Here is a 19,496-nt window from a genome sequence, read left to right as displayed (position 1 = left end):
TCCCCGCGACTGGTGGCAGGTGGATCTGTGCAATCTGTGGATTATGTGTAATGTCACCTGATTGTATCCATTTCAGAGATGTAGTGGATTTAAATCTGATCGAAAGTAAAAGATTTCAATCAATCAATCAATCAAAGCTTTATTTGTATAGCGCATTTCATACCCAGAGGCAACACAATGCGCTTTACAGAGAACAAGGGAGGTGGGCATATGACCCACTCTCTACATATTCCAGAGGGAAGCAAAAAAACAGTAATCACCCGGGGGCCAGATAAGTGAGCTGTAAAAATTCTTCCCTGACCCCTCTCAACAAGGCGATCGAGCAAGCTCCAGGAGTATGTTTGTCTACCGGCTAAGAACATTTATGAAGCAATACATTGCATTGAATTACATTTCAGAGTGAGAGAGGCTAAAAACATCATAGGGGAGAGAATATTCTACGGACATGCTACATCATCCACAGTAGACACAGGGGTATCTATCGGACTTCGTGAGGTCTGCTGGTGACAGTGGGGCATCCACTGAACCTGGTTAGAAGATAGGAGGGAGAGAGAGAGGCACCAGGGAGAGGGAAGGCAGAGGGAAGGCATTTGCCAAGGTTCGCTCAAAGAGGTTATGTCTATTTTATTGAGAAAACATAGGAGCGCAAGGACTTCAGGATAACGCACGTGAGTGGTATCCAGCATGATGCTTCCAGGGATGTGATTGGCTAACCCATCTGTACACATAAAGTGGCGGACATCAACAGTGGTAAAGAGTACAGGCACGTGATATGAGAAAGGGCGGTAAATCTTGCAGGGACAATGGAACAAAGAAAGGTTGTTCTAGGGCAGACGAGGTCTGAGGTGTGTCGACCTCCTGGAGAGGTCATCCTGTTATAAATGCTAGGGGTTTTGCTTGTGAAAGGTTGAGGGAGGTAAAGTGAAATTACAATTTATATGACAGAGACACCCCATACATTGATAATATTGTCAAGTCAAGAGTATAAAATATAGAAATAAAAAATTGAAGACACACAAACTTCTCCAGCAACTTCTCTTAGAGCCAACAGCCAGGCTGTGAGCTTGCAAATGTCAGCTAACGCTAACGCTAGCCGACGAGCTAAAAGCTGCTTGCGTTTGGTTTCAGTAGCTAGCTTGCTAAATGTATGTCTCACGTTGGGTATAAACTTTTTTTCACTATTTAAGTACATACATAAACATTTAATTGCCAGGAGTTGTCTCATAATTGAGATGTTAACTTAATGAAAGTAAATCAACATGTGTCACGTCGAAGTAGCTAGCTAGTTTGCTAGTACATTTGAGCATACATTACATTGCTGACACTTTTGTCCAAAGCGACTTAAGTCAGAGTTACATATACACTTCCTTTCCAGTTATAAAGATTTTTCTCATGATTCATAAATCGCACAAACCTGTTTATAGACGACGTCTTTACAATTCTTGGCTCCAAACTTCTCTTTGATGTTCGCTCTTCTGCTGCTCTCTCGTTACTGACCTTGACTCGTCTGCCGTTTAAGTGCAGGAATTATCAATCCACGTGACCACCGAGCAGCTGGCTCTGCGTTAAATTGACGGCATAGCCTTACATAGCTCCCGCACATAGGCTACGCCATCAATTTAACGCAGACGCATGCTGAAGCCATGACACCATGGATGGATAAAGAAACTGACACAGACACAGCATCCGAAAACACTGTGAGGAAATGTGTCCTAGTTTTAGAAAATTTCCATATGGTTGAAAAGACCCAAAATGAACACTGAGATAAGCTTATTTAAACAGCATTGTAGGCCTGATGATTCTGTCCCAAGCTTTTTGATCCAAATAAGTGGTGATATTCTGGTCCAGATCTGACTAGTCATGATATGACTTGAATTGGCCCCAATCAGGCTAGTCCGGATTCGTCAGCGGATTACTTTATTATAAGCGAATAATTTAAACAGCATTTGTACTACTGGCTAATGATTCTGTCCCAAGCTTTTTGATCCATATAAGCGGTTGATCACTGTAACCGTGATACATAAGCAGTTTCCATTGTTATTGAAACACACAGACTTGGGCCTCCACTCCACATCGTCAGCCCGAAGTCCCATTTGGAGGAAACGCTTCCTCCGCGCAGCTGATTTAGGCAGCAAAGAAGCAATCTGCTCAGCAGCTTCTCCGATGGTCTCAGGGTCCTTTTGTCCTCCAGCACCTACTGAGGTCACAGAAAAGTTAGTACAAAGAGTATCCAACAGGTCGCCTGACCCACTGGAGTCCCTCGTCCCCCACAGCTTTTCTAATTTTGGCCACTTCCGGAGCTTGTGACCCACCCCGTTTATTGGTTTCTTGCCCGAAAGAAGTACCGTGGTAACTCTTGCTTTGCTTCCAGTTCTATTGCCAACTCGGATATTGGCATCCACCTTCTGCCATGGGTTGCGGTCATGTCCAGACTTGTTGCTGAGTCTTCCCCGGATCTTGACGGTGGCAGGAGTATGCTTGCAGATACCACTGTGGGTGCAGATTCCTCCTGGAGAGCAGGTGCTTCCATGCCAGCAGGCACCCCCTCCAGGTATGCAAGGCCAACAGTGCTCCCTGAAGGGAGTCCATCCGTTGATAGGCTCGATGAGTCCTCCAGCCGCGGAGGTAACTCCACGCTGCTTTGGGGCATTACCCAAATCCAATCAGCATTTTTCCTCAGATTATTCACCGGGACGTAAGACATACAGCAAAACATTTAAGCTCGCTCTTCTCCCAAATCTTTTTTCTATCAGGAGAAGCAAACACAATTTCTTTTGTTTTCAAGGCCTCTTGCGGGACCTTCTCTTTTCGCTCCTAAGTTGAAACAAAAGATAATCAATACTAAAATACTAATAGAATTTTTACAAAAAAATCCCAAAATAATGTCCCCCATAATTGCACTAAATACATAACAAAATCCCTCTAAAATAATTTTCTTAGTTCTCTCGTTATTTACACTTCTGAGTCTCCATAACAAGACTCCTAACATCATATACATTGTTACAGTTTCTAAACCTGCTGTGATTTTTCTATTGTCACATATTTTAACTAGGCTAGAAACGGCGATAAAGCTAAACAGGACATATTTTTCTTTTCCAAAAATCGTTATATCCTCATATATCAATACCCCTACCCCTAACTCCATATAAGAACCTCTTGGCTTAATAAAATGTCTAATCATAAGCAGACAAATAACCATTACTTTAGTAAGACATTTCACTTTGTTTACCCTCCTACGGTAACATAGCAATGACAGAAACAGTACAATACAAATATTCAACCATACCTTAGTCAAATCATCACCATCAAAAGAAAGACAGGAAAAGTCATCAGTAAAACCAGGCCCCTGTGGAGCAGAGTTGCTGGCAAGTTTCTTAGTACTATTACTACTATTAGTTAGGTTGGTCATTTCATATTTTCCATTCCATGATTCCCACAAATTCCAAACCGTGAGTTTCATTTTTAAAGGACTATGCTCGTTTTTGACAACCTGGACCTTATTTACGACATATTATAAGACGTTTGACTCACCAAGATCACTTTGGTGTAGTTCGGAGGCCTGTAGAAGAAATGTAAAATCAAGCGCGAGCCAGTATATCCATGTAATGGCGGTGATCGGGGCAACGAGAATGCAGCTTCTAAAAATCTATTTTCTGCCGCGAAACGGTTGTTTTCATCAATCTGTCTGGATGAATCGCTATTTGTGCTTACATAGAGCATAACTGTTGTGGTTTTCACATGCCATGATCTTTAGAAACGTCTTTCGAAACGAAATAGCTTCCTCACTTGCTCCAGCACTAATGCGCACAGCGTGCAATCGTTGCTCCAGCACAGTGTGCGCATGCGTGCTGGAGCAAGTGAGGAAGCTATTTCGTGTCTAACGACGTTTCTAAAGATCATATTACAGAGGCATGGGAAATACCACAACAGGCCTATGCTCTCTTATGTACTGTAAGCACAACTAGCGATTCTACAAGGTAGAACTGTGGTACACTCGAAAATCCATTTGCTAAGTCTAAACTGGAAAACCACTGACCGGGCGAATACTCCCTTAGTGTGGTTTTTGGATCTTTAAGTAATCTAGTGTCCTTGATGGTTACATCATTCAAGGCCTTGAGATTGTGAACTAATCTATAGGTTTTGTCAGGCTTCTCTACTGCCTGGATCGGAGTAATAGTTGGCGGGCTGTCTTCTTATACTAGCACACCTAACTCTACTAATTCCTGGATAGTTGTTGCTATTTCAGTTTCTGCCTTTTCTTTCAAAGGGTATTGTTTCTGGAATGCGGGAATAGATCCTCTGATCTCATAAGGATTTACATGATTCACTAATCCACAATCGTTTTTGTGCGTCGCATAGTGTCCTAATTCTATTATTTCTCTTAGTTCTCTTTTGAACTGGGTCTGGCTTTCATTCACTACTCTATTTTTCTGGTCTTCCAAATTATATTCTTTCATCCACTTGTGGAAAGGTATTTCATCACAATATTGGAGATTGTCTGTTCCTATTATTTGTTCATGAGTTTGACAAAACTCAGAAATGCTGTTACTCTTCCTCCTAAATTCCTCCTAAAATAACTGTCTGTCTTCTTTCTATAGTATCCAAAACAGGGTGCGTTGATATTGCTGAGCCTGAGTCAAACATGTACTCCTCTCCTTTAAGTGTACATTTTAACGTGTCTCCTTCCTGGTAGCATTTTGAATATATATTGGCTTTCAAGTCTCCTACTTCTAAGGCTTTGGTGACAGAGCATCCTTCTGTTGCTGTCGCCTCTGTGCTCTCTTTTCTCCGAGTTCTGACTTCTGCTGGGGGGTCATATTCGCAAAATCTTCCTGACTCACCCACAAGGGGTCCGGACTTTTCTGAAAACCCTGAGGCCTCTGGTTCGGTCCAGGTTGGCCCTGCTTCTGTCCTTCCCTCCTGTCTCCATCCCTGTTTTTCCACTGAGGCTGTTGGCCATACCCTCCTCGGGGGTTGCCACCTTGGTTGGAAGTTGGTTGTTGATCTGTCCTTTGGGGTGAAGGCCTCCTCTGTTCCATTATTTGTCTCCTCGGTGACCTGGAACTCCTATCTTGCTCTGGATTCCTATTTTGTGGCCTGGGGGTGTCAGGCCTTCTATTATCTGAGTTATTTTTCTGTTTATCCGCTGATGGGTTATACAACATTATTTCGCTATCGTAAGCAGCAGGCTTCACCCTCCTCTGCGCCTCATCCAAGAAGGCCCATTGAGCTGCTAGGGATTTAACTCCCTTTGCATTCAACAGTAATCTCTCCTAATAAACCGGAGACCCTCCGGGGTAGTGCAGATGATTCGAACAGCTGCTGCCAAGCTGGTTTTGTTGCTGTTTACCTCACTCACTAATTTGTTCAATACTTCATCTATTGCGCTTACACCTGGTGCTTGTAAGCTTTCTTTTAGCCTCTCAGATGGTCTGATTCCTTCAGGTAACCTAACATCCCTTCGTCTGAGCAGTAGTTGTCCTGTGGTGGAGTCTAAAGTCTCCAGACTGATCCCACTGGCTACCGCTTTTCTCATATATTCCACGTCACTTTCAGTATTATTCCTTGCAGGCATTAATTCTGCAAGCGAAAGTTTCTGAAATTCCATTTCTAGTGGTCTAACTAAAGTTTCCCTAACCTGTCCTAACAGCAGGGAATCCCATGCTGTAGTATCTCCAGGACGAACATCATCCTGGTAGCTACGTCTGTCTAGTGACCTAGATCTTTCCCTTTCTTGTGGAGCGTAGGCCTGATCGGGGCACTTGTTCGTTATAATGCCCATAATCAGTTTCAGGCCTGTCTCTTTCTAAGGATCTGCTTCTATCCCAATTATGTTTCCTTTCTACTGATCTATCCCTTTTCAGGAGTTGATCCCTATAAAAATCCTATCATTTTGTTAGGAAAGCTCTTTTGAAGGTAAAAGTTATCTGTGGCATCCCTAGGACATCACTAGCCGAGGGAGCGTGCCTAGCAGTATAAGCTTCTCCTTTGGTTGCATCATACCATGGTGCCAACATGGACATTTCCATTTCTGGAGTCCATTCATAATTGGCTGCAGCAAGCGGAGTTAGGACAGGGGCATGTAAGCCATTTTGCGTCCTATAAACCGGTTGTCCACACGGAGGTCCGATTGGGTTATAAGTCCTTACAGGCTCTGCCCTTCCTCTCGCATTTCTGGCCCTTACGGCTCCAGCCTGCGGCTCTGGTTCCCTTACAAATGCTGGTGAAGCAAACTCAGGGTTAGCTAGCAGCGCAAAGGACAGGTGAGCCTACTCCTGATACAGGAGTAGACTGGTTCGAAGGTCTGAATCTCCTAGTGTTACTCCTAGGAGGCTCATATGGAGTGTCAGGCCTTGGTTGTAAAATCGGGGTCCCTCCCACAGGAAGGTTTTCCGGTGGAGGAGGAAAAGGAGGGAATTCCTCCTCCTCCTGAGTTGATGCATTTAGAGTTGTTATTATGGGTCTAAAGGGTCCCTGCAAAGGCGGGCCCTGTGGAGGTTTAGGTGTAACATTAAGCGTCACTGCCCTTGGTTGAGGTTGGCATCTTTTTCCAAGGTCCCTCCTGATGCATTAATCTTCTCCTCATATCTCTCACTATTCCTGTGGTCCCTATATCAGGTTCCCTAGTTCTTTTGGGAGCCACCACTGACCCCATTGTTCTATAACAGGTCTCACTTTCTTTACTTGGGATATCTTCTTCATCATCGAGGGGTTCCACTCAGCCGCACAGGGTGAGTTTAGAGAACTTTTGGTTGCCTCTATTAGGTTCATACCGTCATCTGTATCCCTATATTCAGATGCCTCAGTCACTACTGGTTCCCAATGCATACCTGGTGATACATGGAAGATCCAAGTGATCTGACTTAATTCCTGACCTGCTACTACTACTTGTGCTAATGTTTCCATAATGGTCCGCTCTCGTCCTTCCTGGTGGAGCATCACAGGGATAGCATCAAACACATCACTAGTTTCTTCTACCATTTTAGTCATTGCAGCAAACATATGCTCAAATTTTTGAACTCTGGACAACATTACATGTTGTTCAGAGAGGTGATACCATTCAGTCCATCCCCATGGTTTGGTATTTTTTGATCTCCTCCATTTCATAGATTCTGGTCCCATGAAGTCATCTATCTCCTTCATATATCCTAATCATATATCCTAATTTTGTTCCTACCCCATGAGAGATGGAGCAGAAGATCAAACTAGTTCCTGGCACTAGGCCCTCTTCCATTACTGATATATTCCCTAGGCCTCCCTCATCTGATAGAGAAGCTCTCCTCTTCCTAACAGTTTGCCTTAATAATTCTCCTATGTCTACATTCGTATTATTCCTGGGGTCAGGATACAAATGCAGGCTTGGTTCCCTACTCATTGGTGGTGCGCTAGGCCCTGCTACGAGGCTGCTGCTCATCACATCCCATTCTCTATATTTTTGTCCTGATAGAGTGTTCACCATTTCTTGAACTCCTATATTTTTTGCTCTGAAGGCACTGGCTATGTGGTCTCCTGCCTGCCTAGTGAGTACATTGACAATTATGTCAGGTCCTCCGTTATTTATTACCACATTAGTAAGGCCTTCTAAGGCCTCCTCCGTGGTATATCCAAATATACCATTCCCAAAGACAGGTAATATTACCTTCTCCGTATCACAGTCTCAGACCAGCCGTTATCATGTCCTCAATATGCCGTGCTCCGGTTTTATAATTATTCACTATGTCCGGAGTATTTAGTTTTTCACTATAAGCAACATTAACTATTTTATTGTTAAGTGGCAGCCCTTCTATTATTACTGTACCATCTATTAACTGAATTTTTGGTTGATGGACTACAGTATATACTTAGGCCATCTATCCTTACATGCTTTTGCAAATCCTCCTCCATGATTGAGGTACTGCTTCTAACTCCTATATTTCCGACAAGTACGAACACTACCATTCTATGCTCTTGTCCTTCTGTGAGCCCGCACTCGTATTCAGATTCTGACATGTTGCTAACTCGTTTCTGCTTGCAAGTCACACTGTACTGGCAGTGCCTTGGTTCCATTTCCTCACGGTTTGACTTTACCGTATAGCAACTAGAGGTTCGCCCACACTCCTGAGCAGAGTAGGATTCTGTGGATCTCGTTTATCAGCAATCTCTTAGACACTAAGTCCTATTTCCTTCTTATGCCGTACCTAATTTAGCCTTGGCCTAGGTCCTCCCTGTATACCTACTTTTCCACACTCCCAATACTTTTAGCGGCCAAAGCTTAGTATTTTAAGGGCCGCTATATACTGGATCAGCTTTCTACTCCTCTCATTTGTTCATTCACAGAACGACAGAGATTCACTGTTTAAATTATCCTAAGTGACGTCCCTACACAGTTGAATACAAAACTGTGGTCACAGCTCTAGGATCCGATTAGAGGGAGTTTCCGAAAAACGTGTTCTATAAAGGTGAAGACTCAAACCTCAATGCACGTCAACACTTCTTCCAGGTTCGTGCCTCTGGACAGTTCCTTTACGCAAATAATCGCGAACTAGTTGGTCAGGCCTTTATCTGCCCCACCTTCGGTGCCATGCCGGATGGAACGCTGGGTGTGAATGAGAGGATTTGTCGCAACGGACCGCCGGTGCGATATTCCTGTCACAGTGACCTTGGGCTCGAATAACTATCACCTTTTTAGTTATTCTAAGTAACCTTAAAAAGCTACTTATAGCTAAATGAATTTAGATCTTTATCCTATAGCCATTTCAAGGTTGAATTAGTTCTGGTTTCGGTTTGATACGAAATCCTACAATATCCGAATTTAATAAGGTCACCACTCTCACTACCAAGACTTATGAACAGTGAATCCTATTCCTTTCGTGATGCTAAAACATCTCACCACTTGTGATACCTATTTTTTAGACACAAGGATCTAGATAACCTTTTGTGATAGGTGCTTATCTGACTCTTCAAATATTATTTTAACAAGAATTGATTCTCACTGTTGTCAGACATACCTTTTGGTTTCTATCCTAAACAGACATATTGAACCATCTACTCCTTGAGAAAACTATCTGAGAGAATAGTCTATTTCACTGCTCCTACCCTAGTATACCCTCTGACTAATGCTTGGAAAGGCCAAAGACCCGGCTTGATGGACTTTAATGCGCTAATTCCAATTTAGGAAACGCAGTTCAATCAAAGTATTTCAAAAAGCAATTCTGAACAAAGTGTTCAGATGGGTTCTTTCACAATCTTATTATGACACGAATGTAACAAAAGAGATCGAAACTATCCTAAGCTAACATGCAGTATTTATACAATCCATCAAAGGTGCGCCCACACTGCGGGTGCGAAGCATAATTCGTCAATGGCCAGTTACTTGCGTCAATGCTGACCATCAGTAGTTTCAGTTCACATAAGCATAACTCTAAATAAGGTATGAAGGAACTCCTTATAAGGTGAACATTTCCCTATACCTGCATCACACGTGCATCAATACAGATGTCAATCAGACAGTTCAAAGCTCAATAAAAACCACAAAATGCATCAATCAAGCTACAGGCGTATATTAAACTAACACCTACGTCAATGCAAGAGGAGAAAAACTCCCCTATCACATAAGACATACAATACCTAAAGCCTGAAACACAATATTTGGAAGCTACAGTATTGCAGTTCCATCGGAAACACCATATTTGGAAGCTACAGTATGCAGGCAGAAAAGAGAGACGGTAACAGAGACGAGATGAAATCCCCAGGTACCCCAAGGTCAAAATGGACTGTGAATGGCCACTTGTTCAACAGTAATCAAAATAATACAAACGATTATGCACTACAATCTGCTATGTGTATGTAATGATGCCCAAATATGTCGAAGACAAGAGATAGCTAGTGCTAGCCAGCGCTAGCTAGCTAACGTTAAAGGGCATATGGCAGGTTAGAGACCCCTGTGAGTCAATGTGTAGGAAAATGATGTAGGAACTAGAATTTCATTTTTAAATATATATAATATACACTACAGTGATATCTGGAGGTGTTTTGTTACTACCGCACCTAAAAAATCCCCAAACCGGAATTGACATAGCAGCAGGGAGTCCGGTCAAGTTTGGCAACAGTAGAACATCAAAACAATGGCTAGTTTTGAGACTGAAGAGGTTGTAAATGTTTATGCAGATGCATATGATGGACCACAGCCTTATAATTATGAGCCAGCTAAGTGTCAAAGAGAGCAGGATCAACCTAGGGTTAGAAGAAATAATGGCCAGAGGAGAGAGATTGAGTTGTGGTGTGAGGAGAACCAGAGGAGAACAGGGCAGGTGTCTTGGTGAGTGACCGGCGTTAGCTAGCTAACCGTATCTAACGCTTTGTTCACATTAGCTATAGGGCTAACAATGAAACAGGTTATTTATGAATTTGAGCTATAGCAATCATGGGTATATTTGTGGATAATATCAATTTGGAAATAAGAATAACAAGTCACGTAAAAAACAGCCACGCGGATAATAGGCTAGGATGGACTTGAACTGTAGTAGCCTAGCTTATTCAATTCTTACAGTTTCCCAAACAACTACTGTACATTTCAATTCATAACCCAAACAAGAGTAGACACTTCAAGTTACAATCAGCTGTGAGCAAAGCATAAATAACACATTTCTTTATATTTTCATGTAGAAAATCTGAGTAAAGGGCACGTAGCCTATTTTTGTCTTTGGCAAGTGGCCATGGTAAGCGGGATAGCCTACACTCCGAAAAATGCTGTTCGCGGAGGCAGGCTTCGCCTGTGGGATAGCCTAATTAGCCCCCACATTATTTTTCGATAACAGCACACCTCGTCGTGTATTAGCCCTTACTATAGCCTAGTTAAAATCAATTTGCAAAGAATAACGAATCACGCAACAACAACAAAAACAGCCAAGCAGACTAAGATGAACTTGAACTGTAGCCTATTCACTGCTTACAGGTTCCCAAACAAGAAGGCTACACACTTCAAAGTATAACCCAAACAAGAGTTGACACCATGGGCGAATTTATACGGGGGCAAGTGCCCCCCCTGATTGGCCAGCCCAACTCTGCTCAAATTTGTAAAAAAAACAAACGAATTAACACAATTATTAAATACATAATTGTGGTTTGTACCAGTTTGTGTTCATTTTAAAAGTGTATTTATTACTTAAACTAGGATACCTTTAAAAAAATATATATTCATAATCCACCAATGGCACAACTCGTCCGTCGACCTCAACTATTTCTGCTTTGATCTGTTACCGCAAAAAAATGAGATCTGACTGTAGGCTACTGCTCAGTGCTCAACAAGCTACAACTAGCCAACCTGCTCACAATGGCGAAAAGAGCTCTAAAAACAATTGACCACTTCTTCATAAAAAAAAAGGCAATGCTAATAATAAGCTACCACTCGAAATGACACCGCAGCAGGTGCAATCGAATGCAGTAGTGCTCCAGAGGCTATCGAAGCTAGCACTAGCAACATCACCATCGGCGAGGAAGCTAGCACCAGCAGCCAGTTGCAGTTTGATGTTGTGATGTTGGATATGGCCTAGTGCTCGGTCATAAAGTCATATTGACATGCTTGTGGTGTCCAGATGAAGTTCGATGCGTTGTGCATATTGAATTGTCATACGGATTTCTTATTAGCATACTGTTAACTGGCATTTTTTGTAAATAGATGAGATGGTACGGGGCGGCAGAACTGTTTTTTTTTTCTCATGTCAAAATGTTGCCCCCCGTACTCTCAGAGGGTGAAATTGCCTATGGTAGACACTTCAAGTAATATTCTCTATTCAATAATCTAATTGTCAAAATATTGATCGCTCTCACCCGTTCCTGGAGATGCTTTGATCCAAAGAGCTGCTTTGTAATCAGAACGTTCCGGTTTTCCCATGCCCTATGCTGTATGTTCCGCTCCCCGCGGACAACATAAAAGGCCTACTCAACTCAATATTCAACTCAATACGCTTACAGGTAGGCTACATTAAAGCTGGTAATGTGGATCTTCATTGTTGCAGTATTTAAAACTGGCGCGACATTCTAGAGCGTCTTTTTTCCGGCCTCTCCCCGTTCTGCGCACCTCCTAGAAAACCAATGCGCTCCCAAGAACGATAATACATTAACCATTTATATTAACAATGGAAGGAAATATAAGGAAGAGAAACAGTAGGCTACATTCAATTACAATTTCAAGTGACTTTCAACAAATTTGACCAGGCAGCAGAGGCGAATGGCTATAGCCTAGGCTACGTACGCTATAAAACTTATAGGTAAAGGTAGTATACCCAGCGTGCGAATTGCTGGGGGGGGGGGGGGATTTCCCCCCCTCTGGTTTTGATATCCCCTCCTCTGATCATTCATTTTATCGCCGGTAGGGATACGTTATCCCTGCTTCTGGTCAGACTGAATATAGCTACAAATCCTGTGCCCGAAAATAGATGGCGCAATTTAGAAAAACTACACTAGCTATTTCAAAAATATGATTTACAACAGCTAGCCGCGCGTTTGATTGTCAGGGCAACTGTCAACCAAGCGCCTACTCTAACTAGCAAGAATTAGCAATGAAACGGGGTCAACAAAGCATTTCTTCATATTTTGCTGCAAGGAAAGGTTCTCATTCTCATGGCGAGGGCAACCAGTGGGATGATCCTCACACATGTCAGCAGGTCCCTCGCAGAGGTTGTGGAGCATGCAGGCTGACATGACCAGCATGATGACCATATCCAGCCTGGTGTTCTGCAGATCTCTCATCTTCCTCCACTTGCATTTGACCCTGCCAAAACATTGCCATTTAGAGGAGGACCAGCTCAGTGGTGTGCGCCCTGAGATTGGGAGGTTGTGAATTTGATCACCAGCCGCGCCATAGTACCCATTCCGAATTGGCACTCAGCATCAACGGTTGGATAAGCATCATGTCCAGGGGGTGTACTTGTACACGAAGTTGCCTCACAAGCAAACCGGAGATGGGCTCCTGCACTATGGGCCACTAGGCCCGAGAACATGTTCTAAAAGGAGTTACTTACCTGCCAAATGCTTGTTCCACCACAACGCGTCCTTTGCAGATCTGCGTGTTCCTCTGCTGCTCCTGGATGGTCAGGGCCCTGTTGTCCCGCTTTAGCGTGACAAGAAATGGGTACTCGTGACTGATGAAGGCACTATCGCCAAGTAGCATGTACCTTAAGATAAGAGGATAGCTTTTATTCATCCCAGGGTGGGAATTTTTTTTTTTTTTTTAATAAATAAAAAGATTTTCTCAGCAGCAAGGTACAGGACAGGTTGAGAGAAACAAGTATTCTCCAAGATGCTACAAAATACTAACCTCCCAATTTTTTCTCCCCATCTCTCGAAGAAGGTTGATTTCCTGAGGATCCTGGAGTCGTGAACCCTGTCTGAATCAATATTATAAGTGTTTTTTTGCTGTGTATGCTATAGGAGGAATGTGCTTGGGGTATATTGGTGCATGACAGTTACAGGATTCAACAAACAATTACCAGGTGCTCCAACAAAGATGTCCCGGAACCTACCTCTTTGGTCCACCACACTGGAGGACTACAGAATAATAGCGTTTTCTATTGAGGTAGTCCCCTCCTTTGATGGGTGGCCGCTGAAGTTTTATATTATGGCATCCATCTATGGCACCGGCAATGCACAATGCACAGTTTATGATATGCAATTTTACAAGTGGTATTTATCGATAACTGACTGATTGAACTTCCTAATCCCAGTACTAGTACAGTCTTTTCGCAGGCCTTGAATACTAATGCTCTGAGTATTTCGATTTTAGATGTATTTATTTATTTGGAAGGGACAGTGCGAGTTGATGAACATGCATCTGCCACATACATGTACTGTATACACACCACATTCCAGCCATGGGCTAATTTCCATCTGTTTTCCCCAACACAGATACGACAGACATGTTTTTGAGGGATGAGTAAAAGCTATCGTAACATATCTATGATGCCGTCAATGCCACACATAGACCTGAAGGCAGCAGAGGTTGCCATCTTCTCACAGTTGATGAACCAGCTGATAAAAGTTGGAACCATACTGCAAAACGTTCTGAGCACTTCAACCACACACCTGTAGAATCGAATAGAATAACATTGAGAATCAGAGTTTTTTATGACCATAACACAAGTCAATATGGACCCTTTTCATGGAATGTTCATATTCAAAACAGGAAGTTACCTTGGAGTGCATGTTCAGTGCCTACTTGGAATGTTCATATAAGAAACATTATGCTCAGTCGCTAGGGCAACTGGACCAGTTTCAATTATCAATCAGGGGTGCGTTCCAATTCAGCGAACATAGCGAACGTTAGAACTATTTTCCGTTAGCTTTGTGTTCGCCGCAAACGTTTGCTAACAGAAGCTAACAGTCTGGAGAGGTAGTTCGCCAGTAACGGAACGAGGATCACAATGGACCCAGGCTTGTAGCCTAACATTATTTTGGAACAATGTTGCTTTTATGCGAACTATTTGGAACGTTCATTAAAAGCCGTTCAAATGTGACCGTTTGGAGAAAACATGTTTGCGAACGTTCGCCTCTGTTAGCTGAATTTGAAGCCCAGGTATTTGCAAATTGTTTATTCTTTACATTCTAGCAGCAGTCTGTTAATCAGTTTTCGAGCAGCAATGTAACATCCAAACCTACTACCTGTGTGCAGATGACTGGGACACATTGAACTTGTCCAAGATTTCGCGGAAGCTATTCTGGTTTGCAGTTGACAGTGACGCTGCCGGGTAGAGACTACGCATCTTGAGCCGACTGAGAAAGGAAAGGTCATTTCCTGATATTGGCCTAGCTTCATCTAGCGTGAGGTAGTAGATACCACAGACCCCACTAATGGCAGAGTTTGTTCTTCTCTCCCTTGATCCCCTGACAGGTCCACTGGATGACCAGCCGAAGAGAACGGACAGTTTCTTTTTTTTCTTCTTTGTGGGGATGCGAGGGACGATCCCCACGACCTGAACTTTATTGTTTTTTGTCCTGTACGTCTTGTCCCCCTGTCCCTTCTTTGGCCCACAGCCATTAGGGGCCCTAAGTCAAGTGGGTAGGCTACTGGTAGTTGGGGTAGGTCCTGGGTTGGGTCTTTCTTAAAGGGGGTGTTTTCACCTGGTTGCAGTGTTTCCCATTTGCCTGTAGTGCCCTACTGTAGCTGACATCATTGCAGGGTTTGTAGTGCAGTGAGGTGCAGGATTATTGCGGTGCCTCTTTTTGCAGTGTCTGACCCCCTTTCTATAGTATATTGATCACGTGTGTTAAGTGGTTCATCCCTGGTGCCCTAAATCCAGGCCTCTGAGTTTAGGAGTAGGGAATCCCATGGCCCTTGCTGAGCTCTAGTTGGGGGAGGGGAGGTCTATGGGGGACCATCTATGTGTACACTGTTAAGACTCATCTCACACACACTTTCAGGTTGTCTCACACACACAAACACACACACATGCACACCATTTCAGGATGTCTCACACACACACACACACACACCATTTCAGGTTGTCTCTCACACACACACAGACACACACACCATTTCAGGTTGTCTCACACACACACACTGACTGTGTTTTGTCTTGTAGAGGCCCCCTCATGGTTTTCAGGTGGGGGTGAAGGTACACACTGGAGCAGCCTGTGTGTGTGTGTGTGTGTGTGTGTGTGTGTGTGTGTGTGTGTGTGTGTGTAAAAAGTATACAGCTGGGATGTTGGGAGTAGGCTGTATGAGTACTGAAATGGTAAATGGACTGCACTTATATAGCGCTTTTATCCAAAGCATTAATCACACACCAATGGCGGCAGCTGCCATGCAAGGTGCTAGCCTGCTCATTGGGGACAATTTGAGGTTCAGTGTCTTGTCCAAGGACACTTCGACATGTGGACAGGAGGAGCCGGGATTCAAACCGCCGACCCTACAATTATTGGACGACCCACTCTATCTCCTGAGCTGTAGGTTGGAGTCTGTCCGTGGAGAGCTCTGAAGGTGAAAACCAGGACTTTGAACTGGATCCGGAGGTGTACTGGGAGCCAGTGCAGGGAGGCCAGGATGGGGGTGATGTGGCATGTCTTCTGTGACCTGGCGAGCAATCTTGCAGCAGCATGTTGGACTAGCTGAAGCTCTTCCACAGAGGATTTGTTGAGGCAGGTAAATAGTGAATTGTAGTAATCAAGTTGTGATGAGATAAATGCATGGACAGACATTTCTAATTCAGTATACAGATGTGGGAAGTTAGAAATGTCACATGCTACAGCATGTCACCTTTGCGGTATTTGGCAGGGAAATCCCGTTGGAAATCTCGTGGGATTTCAGACGGGTGTTATTTCGTTTTAGTGATGCACCACCACCAGGTGGCGTCTTTGAGTAGATTTAGCAGGCTGGGCTCAGTGTTTTTCTCCTATAGTCTACGAATGAAGCATCATTAAATTTCACATTCTTTAATTTAAATGCTCTGTTGTAAAGCACTTTGAGCTGCATTTATCTTTATGAAAGGTGCTATACAAATAACATTTAATTGTTATTATTACCTTGTTCTCAAACACGTTTTCTCCATCTGGATGTAATTTAATTATTACGAACACATATATCTAGGCCTACAGTAGCCTATCTATCTCGATAACTGACATCGGGTCAAGACGTGGTGGCTGTTAAGTCAAATGCGCAAAATAACAGTATTGTAAATATATTTGTTAGTAAAGATGTGGTGAAAGTAAGGGTTTTGCGTTTTGTTTCTGGAACGCATTCAACTGGTAGGCTACTCGTTAACCCCGGAAGTAAATTTGAAGACGGGGCACCAGCTAATGTAGCCAAGTCTGAGCGCAGTAGGCTATATGGCTTCAGCACGATACAAAGAAAAAATAAGCTTGATCGGAGGTGTGGATCCATGAGCAAAGATCACTCATTGCCAATCATATCCGGACATTAACTATCTTGTGCATACAGAGCGGCAGGTTTGACAGTGAGTGCGTTCACATGTACACTATACGCCTATATTATTGAAATGGTCTTGTGAACGCCTTTATCTGATTTCCAAAATCGGGGTAAGGTCTTAACACTAGAACCGCCAAAGACGTCCATTGGACGATTGTGGGTTTTCATTTGCACATAACTATATTTTCATAAAACATTGAAGTCCGCCTGTCAATGACTTTCCCTAAAATTGTGTTCTGTTGCAAATTATTAATTAAAAAAAACATACACAATATTTTGTTATTTGAATGATCTTGAATATATATATATATATATATTCAAGATCATTCAAATAAAAAAATATTGTGTATGTTTTTATTTATTTATACCTATATCGGCCGCCAGCTGTTCAATGAACGGCTATAAGGAATGCGCAGTTTCACGCTGGCTACAGCCTATTATATGCACAGTTTCGCGCTATGTAGGCTATTATAAATAAATATTATTCATTGGGGGAGCTTGGACTCGCTGGGGACTGGACGCAGAGCCTCCCCAGACGCGACATCCTCCAGTTGGCTGAAGAGCTGCGCGCTCTGGCGTCCAAACAGCTACCGGCGGCGCCCCTCGCAGTGTCCACAGAAGAATACCCCCAAAAAAATACCTGCATGGTGAAGACAAGCTGCAGCAAGAACAGAACTGTCTACCAATGCATGAAGTGCACCATAGCTGTCTGTGGAAGTTGCACTACCAAGGTGCACAGGATATGTGCGAAGTGTATTTGAGCTGCCGCCTCAACCGTGCGTAAGAGCAGAGCGCATCAACTTGTGTATAGCCTACAACTAGTAGCCCATAGCCATTAAAATGGCTTATTGTTTTATTCATATATGAACTAGATAATTCGATAATAATGAGTAGCCTAGTAGGCTATAAAAGGAATTCAATAGGGCCTAAGCCTTAAGTTGTAGCCTACAATCACAAGACGCATAGGCCTAGTCTACCGTAAAAAGCGTTGCGTTCTCATAGGCCTATATTAACTTAGATAATTATTAATTAGTCCCGGGGACCTCGAAACGCAGAGACCAGAGGGGCTGGCAAAGTGCCGAGTTATCTCTTGTAGCTTTTACTGTGAAATAGTTTTTTTGGGACTGTGAACTTAGTTCAAAATTTTGAATTGTAACTATGAACTTGAACTAGTTTATTTTAAAATTTGTGAACTGAATTTTGAATTAGCTCATGTAAAGTGTGAACGTGCACAACACTGGCAAAGCAGGTACTTTGACATGCACCCAGCAGACACTAGACCAGCGGATGAGGGACAGTCATTTTCAGATTGTCCCTTAGGTTTACTGTTCAGCAAAGACCAACCGACGTGAGCAGTCTTTGGACATTCAAGTGGATATCGCAGATTACCATCTTCCACCCAGACCACGTGAACAAGACATCATTTTCCCATTCCCACATTCGGATTTCCCCCTTCAAAGAGATCCAACAAAACTGGTACAATAGATAGGATTTAGACATACAGTAGGCTATTATATTTGTGGATTGTACATATGTTTATTGCATGTTGTGTCACGAGTCACGCGTCAGTCTCTAAACGCTGCGCTCAACTAGAGACATGCATTCTGATTTCTCACTTAAAAGTGGATGGAAACAATTTGAGAGTTGCTCTACATTGCAGAACCAATCCAAGGTCTTTAGGGCAGTTCTTCCTAATGAGGCGGTGACATCCAGAAATTGTGTGCTTGTAAACACAGTCCGACTGGAAACACAGTGTCACCATATTATAGGTATTGTGACGCATGCGGTGAACCACATTAATTTATTAAAAACAGACTATTTTCTTAGGACAGGATTTGTCCATCTGGCCTGACGTATCATGTATGTATGACTGGCATGTATGATTGAGGCTGGATGATGCCCGCACATTCTTGTTTGTCAGATGCTGCATGACTGGGAATTCTGCAAAAAAGTGCATTTACATGACTGCAACAAAGAACAGCTCCCTCCTACCTCCAGGTCAAACCGTACACCCCCTCAATCGACATGGTCACGGCTCTTCTCTGTCCTTGCCCCGCAGTGGTGGAATTAACTGCCCACTGACATCAGGACACCACCAGTGTCGCTGCCCATCTTTCGCCGCAGTGATGTTAGCTCATCCTAGTGGGTGCTAGCTAGTAAACATCTAGTATCTAGACCTCACCATTTTTTCATGAATAACAAGTGCTGGCCGTTGGCTCAGACGGCTAACGTTAGGGATACTCTGATCGACTGGCCACCGATTTCAGATTTTCACTCCAAATAACTCGATCGATGGTCGCCAAATTGGACGATCGCAAAAGCCAATCGTTTAAGTCTATTCTAGCTGGTTAGCTTGACATATATACAAGTACAAACACGGATGCTAGAAGCTAGATGTTAAAGAGTGGTGGGTTACCTCAATTCAGAACATGAAATAGTGGCTCTAACCACAGCAGACAAGGGTATAAATACAGAACCTGTTTGATGTACTGTAACATAGTTTGATCTCGAGTTGACTTTCAAAAGAGGAGAGGCGGAAATCTCAAAAGTCTGGCATCGCAAGAATAGTCCACTGAAATGTTTACGGAATTGATTT

This window comes from Borostomias antarcticus, assembly GCF_949987555.1.
Source record: "Borostomias antarcticus genome assembly, chromosome: 23".
NCBI lineage: Eukaryota > Metazoa > Chordata > Actinopteri > Stomiiformes > Stomiidae > Borostomias > Borostomias antarcticus.
The sequence above is the reverse complement of the archived record's forward strand: the minus strand, read 5'-3'. Positions refer to the sequence as shown.